Source organism: Mytilus galloprovincialis, chromosome 14, assembly GCF_965363235.1.
Source record: "Mytilus galloprovincialis chromosome 14, xbMytGall1.hap1.1, whole genome shotgun sequence".
Lineage (NCBI taxonomy): Eukaryota > Metazoa > Mollusca > Bivalvia > Mytilida > Mytilidae > Mytilus > Mytilus galloprovincialis.
In genome coordinates, this window is record NC_134851.1 from 26,732,573 (window position 1) to 26,739,177 (window position 6,605).

At 30.7% G+C, this 6,605-nt stretch overlaps 1 long non-coding RNA gene across 1 annotated transcript; it reads right to left on the reverse strand.

Moving 5' to 3' along the window:
* Window positions 1-700: 700 nt before the first annotated feature.
* LOC143058794 (uncharacterized) lies at window positions 701-3,471 on the reverse strand. The gene is made up of 2 exons (XR_012973232.1): window positions 3,332-3,471; window positions 701-1,009 (listed from the first exon to the last, which is right to left on the reverse strand). It is a non-coding gene; the product is annotated as an uncharacterized LOC143058794 (long non-coding RNA).
* Window positions 3,472-6,605: the final 3,134 nt, after the last annotated feature.

The window sequence follows — 6,605 nt, forward strand, 5'->3', positions numbered from 1 at the left end:
AAAAATAAATGAAATATAATTTCAAATGATACAATGTAGTTAGCCTTATGGAATATTTTGTATGTTGTGCATCTCTTTTCTCCTTTTAGTGACGGGGGGCCTATTTTGTATGGTTGGCTGCTTCATATCTGGTGATGGAATATACATTTAGTTATGCAGTGTTGAATACTGGTCCCAACCCCCTAATTGATAGGAATAAACAAAACAAAAATTATTTCACTCAATCTCAACAACAAGGCAAAAGTGAAGTAAATCAATATAGGCATACTACTGGTTCTGCCCGTTTTCTGCTCTTTGGTTGGGTTGTTATCTCTTTGACACATTGCCCATCTATATTCTCAATTTTAAAGATTATTCAAGTATGTGATATGTGATAAATATCCAAAAATGAGCTTATTTGATAAAATTCAGCCTTGATCCACAATTTCTTGAAAAAGTACCAAAGCAAAATACAACATGTGGGTACATGTCTAATTTACCAGGAAAAAAGTTGAATAATTCTGGAATGGCAAAACTTGAATTTGCCCAAAACTAAAAGCGAGCTTTTTTAAATTACACTCATGCAAAATAAAAGGGAAACACTTGAGGCCAGAGGGAAGATATAATATTTGATTGTCAGAAGTATAAAATAAACGTGGAATCTTATTAGGTATATAACAGTGAAATTGCTTAAAACAAAATATTCATGAAAACAACTGAGTCAATAATCTGATTTTTTTAATAAATATGGTGACATTTCACTTCTGCACTTTTTAATGTTGATGAGTCTCACATATTAAAAAAATCCTCTTGTTACTAAACTTTGGAGCCCATAGTCTGTTAAACTTTCATTTATTAAATCCTGCATTAGTTCAACAAAAATGCCCGCTTATAATCACTTGAACCACCTCGGATACCATTCTGTACATGAATATATCTCTCATAACAAATTTCATATAAATTGCTGATTCCAGGTATCAAAATTTTTATCCTCCAGTAAAATTATTCCTCTGACAGGATGTGTTGTCTACTGAAAATGAAATTTTTTGTTATTAAATTAAGTTTGTTAATTCAATCTAAAAGTAATGAAGAATGATAATTATAATATATTGTATTTCATTGTTATTGCCATCTATGACCTCAATACAGTCTGCTCAAGTCATTCTCTTATCTAAAAAAAACTAGATGATTGAAAATTTCTTGCTATTGCACAATACTTAATATAATAATTTTGGATCCTGATTTGGACCAACTTGAAAACTAGGCCCATAATAAAAAATCTAAGTACATGTTTAGATTCAGCATATCAAAGAAGCCCAAGAATTCAATTTTTGTTAAAATCAAACTTAGTTTAATTTTGGACCCTTTGGACTTTAATGTAGACCAATTTGAAAACGGGACAAAAAATTAAGAATCTACATACACAGTTAGATTTGACATATCGAAGAACCCCAATTAATCAATTTTTGATGAAATCAAACAAAGTTTAATTTTGGACTCCGATTTGGACCAACTTGAAAACTGGGCCAATAATAAAAAATCTAAGTATTTTTATAGATTCAGCATATCAAAGAACACTTGGCCAAGGATTCAATTTTTGTTAAAATCAAACTAAGTTTAATTTTGGACCCTTTGGACCTTAATGTAGACCAATTTGAAAACAGGACAAAAAAATTAAGAATCTACATACACAGTTAGATTCGGCATATTGAAGAACCCCAATTATTCAATTATTGAAGAAATCAAACAAAGTTTAATTTTGGACCCTTTGGGCCCCTTATTCCTAGACTGTTTGGACAAAAACTTCGAAAATCAATCCCAACCTTCCTTTTATGGTCATAAACCTTGTGTTTAAATTTCATAGATTTCTATTGACTTATACTAAAGTTATGGTGCGAAAACCAAGAAAAATGCTTATTTGGGCCCCTTTTTGGCCCCTAATTCCTAAACTGCTCTGACCTCAACTCCCAAAATCAATCCCAACCTTCCTTTTGTGGTCATAAACCTTGTGTTTAAATTTCATTGATTTCTATTTACTTATACTAAAGTTATTGTGCGAAAACCAAGAATAATGCTTATTTGGGCCCTTTTTTGGCCCCTAATTCCTAAACTGTTGAAACCAAAACTCTCAAAATCAATCCCAACCTTTCTTTTGTGGTCATCAACCTTGTGTCAAAATTTCATAGATTTATATTGACTTAAGGATGTACTTAGGTGAGGTTAGGTGAAAATTAATAAATCAAGAATTTAAAATTGATACTATAAGCTGGTAGAGTATTCGTTTAGGATAAAAATAAGCTAAAAGTATTGATAGGTCATGGACCTCCTTTTCGAGATATTTGAGATTTAAAATTTGGCGGGAAAAGACTGACTCGGACTTTTACCTTATATTTGCATTGATATTATTTGGGTCTCAAAACAAAAGAAAAAAAATAAAGAATCTTCCAAAATTTTGGTAAATGACCTTTCATGAGCTATTAAGTCTAATATGAAAAACATGAATGAGTGTTATGGGGCAAAATATTTTACCTTGTATTGTATGGAAAAACACCAAGGAGTCCGAACATTTGACATGAATTCCAAAACCTCACCTAAGTACATCCTTAAACTAAAGTTATAGTGCGAAAACCAAGAAAATGCTTATTTAATTCCTAAAATGTTGGGACCAAAACTTCCAAAATCAATCCCAACCTTCCTTTTGTGGTTATAAACCTTGTGTTAAAATTTCATAGATTTCTATTCACTTTTACTAAAGTTTTATTAAACTAAAAGTATTCGGACGACGACGACGCCAACGTGATACCAATATACGACCAAAAAAATTTCAAATAAAAATGGTCAGATTTATTAAAACGCTTCATTTGCATGGATATGATGCACATCATGTAAGAGTTAATTCCCTTATATTGTTTTTTTTTTATCATAAATTAAATTTAAATTATGGTACCCTTCATTCTTGAAATTAGGTTTTAAATCCAAATGTAACTATCTTGACATTTATACAGCATAGATAACAGAATAAAATCTTTAAACTATTAAAAGAATACCATTCGGCCTTAAAGTCTGTGTATGATTCTTTTACCTATATCTCATTAATTATAATTTCCATCCTCAATTTATTCCATTGGCAACTTTTATATATGAAAAAGAATAATTTAGTATTTAACTATGTCTGACTGTTAAATGTAGATATTTTCAGTCTATTCCCTTATCATGCTTATGAAAACAGTCTGCATACCATGTATATTATGTTTTTGTTTCATACATTTTTTGTATTTGTGGGATTGAAATCATAGCACACTGTAAATAACTGACTGTTTTTACCCTAAACAGACACTTTTGGATTACTTACCCTTAATATATTCTAGTCCTATTGTTTTCTATCAAAATCATTTTGCTTTCAACATTACTGAACACTGGTCGTTGACATTCCATTTGATTACTGTTTTCTTGTTGTATGTATATCACACATACACATGTACATGTACAAGTGTTTTTTGTTGATATATAAAAGTCCTATGTATTGAATTTTTGATTCTATTCATAGTGAACATCTTTCTCCTTCTTGTAAATATAAAGCAAATGTACATACAATTACTAAATAAATTATATACTAAATTATTCAAAGCAAAATTAAACTTTGCATAAATGTTATTATCAACACATTAATACAAATTTGCCATATGAATTACCAAGAAAATACATGTTTTTACTAAGTATTATAAATAATTATGCCTCAAGCATTTTGCTCAATACATAAAAGTTAAAGGCAATAATGGGCAAAGAAAATATTTCCAAGTCTTGAAAATTTATTTTTTATGTATAATATAAAAAAAAGAAGATGTGGTATGATTGCCAATGAGACAACTATCCACAAAAGACCAAAATGACACAGACATTAACAACTATAGGTCACTGTACAGCCTTCAACAATGAGCAAAGCCCATACCGCATAGTCAGCTATACAGAGCCCCGATAAGACAATGTAAAACAATTCAAACGAGAAAACTAACGGCCTTATTTATGAAAAAACGAAGAACAAATATGTAACACATAAACAAACGACAACCACTGAATTACAGGCTCCTGACTTGGGACAGGCACATACATAAATAATGTGGCGGTGTTAAACATGTTAGATAACAATGTTTAATATCATAACATGGAGCAGATTTGAGTGTTAACAATCCTTTCATTAACATTTTTATATTCAATTATATTATAGTGTACATAAATATCATAAAATGTACAATACAAGCTAAAATTATATACATTTTGGGGGCACTCACAACCCAGTTTTTCTCAATTAAAATCATGGAACCACCACTGTCATGACTATTGAGACCTTGTTGGAAAAATATTGGTTGATTATATAGGGACTGAAGCATGACTGGAGCCCCCCCCCCCTTTTATGAAAAGTTCTGGTTTTGCCACTGAAATTTGTTAGTTTCTGGTCTGACATGTAAATGTATGTCACTGTGTAAGCTCTCAAATGGGTGACGGGTGATTGGTTAATTACAATGGGGATACTACATGTATCTGGTTTATTTTTTTATAAATGGGAAAGAAGAGTATGGATAGTGAACCCCCATTGTCAGAAACAATTGCCTATAATCCCTTTCCTTTGTATTGTATCAATTTGTGTTCATAAAAGATTTAATTTTTATAGATAAAATATTAAACTTGAGTGTACAAGACAAGACAAGACAAATACATGTACTTTATTAGAGTGTACATGTATTATATAAATGAAATCAGGGACATATAAAAGTTCAAAATTCTTTATTTTCCAATTAAGGGCCCCTGATGGGCAATAATGACAACAATACACAATACATTCTGATTCTTAACCATGTTAACACATAAACATATAATGAGTTTTGTCTCTTGCTTGTTCATGTTGTTATAAGTGTCAAAAGTGTTGGCTGTTATGTTTTATTGTTGTTTTGTTTTGTATATGTTTTTATATGTGTTCATGTGTTTCAGCGATGATCCTTTTGTACTGGATTTTATCCTGAATAAAATTAGTTAGATAGTTAGTTTATAATGAAGATAAAATTAATTGTTCCCAGATAAAATGGGAATTTATTTATATAAGACCAGGTATAAAGTAGCCAAGAGTTAAAGTGAATATGTCTTACATTCTAATGATTTAGTACATGGACGTCTTTGACATGCAGCAAAATTCATGGAGTACCCACCCACCCCACCCCCTTTTTTATAGAACTTACAGTCGGCATGAAACATTATCACCCACGCTTTCAAATTTGATTCGTTTTGGTCCGTATTTGCAGTTTCATGTTTACAATGTTCACAAAGTGATAGCGTGAATTATTTCCAGGGAGATCGTGAAGAACGCTTTTTTAAATTTTGTCTGTCCAGTTTGAAAACGGATGTTGACAGTGGGTATAATATTTCCGGAGACAAGGGCGGATACCCCAGACCGAAATCCGAATGTAATTAAATAATAGAAGTGATAAATAGTAAATTCATTACATGAAAAGGAAATGATGAAAACTTGGATTTCAATATTCATGTTTTATATTATTTTACACTTTATTTTTGCCGTTTAAATCATTTCTTGGGATACGACTTCTTTTAAAATAATTACCTGCAATATCTGGAATAAAGCTTTATCTTTTATGTTGTGTGGCACAAAGTTTAAGCATCCAATAATGTCATGAATGCAACTTTCAACGAGGAATGCCAAATCCGACGTCAAATAATGGCCGCCATGACGTGTTGACAACGTCGTCTAGTGAACCGTATCACTGAGCGCCGAAATCCTTACTCAGGCGCTTCCGGTTGTCCTACTGTTCGTCGTTTCAAAATTATTATCAAATGTCATAGTTAGTTTCACATCCTATTTTAAGAATAAGCTCAATTATCTCATTTTGCAATTCATTTTTTTATTAATTATATCTGTTGTCTGGTGTCTAAAATTATAGTATTACCCCATTTATTATAAAAGTACAGATTTAATTCTCTTTTACAATCCAAACTAGTTTTGTAATTAAGTAAATTGATAGTTACCAATATTTATTTTACGTCATCAAGTGTTTTTTCTCCATCATCAATTAAGGAGGAAATGTGTTTTTGAATATTTGTAACTCAATTGACCATGTTTTCTTTATTTGTTGCTTCATTATCTCAGTCATAACTAATCATTCCTCATGTTATCTTTTCTCTTTAAACATTAGGGTACTGTCTCAGGTGAAATGAATAGTACAGATAAACGTTTATGCATTCAATTTAAAACAATTAGTTAATTAGGAGTTTATATTGTTGCTAATTTAATGAAGAAGTATAATTCTTGTTTTGGATGATGTTGATTAACTAACACGCGTTCTTGTTTAATAAAGAATCATTATCGTATTGTTTGTACTATTATTATACCAATTATGAATCATTTACCGTTATCACTTTTTCACACAAAAGTAGTGTACCTTCAATTGATATAAAAGGAACATTTCTCCGAACATCAATTACCAACAATACTTAGAAATTCCAAAATGGCTGCCATTGCCATGGAAACAGAAGAAATGTTTAACATTGGCCCTATGGGAAAACACATAAAAGCTGTATTTTCTTTTAGAATTTTGAATGAAACCTACTGAAACTTTATT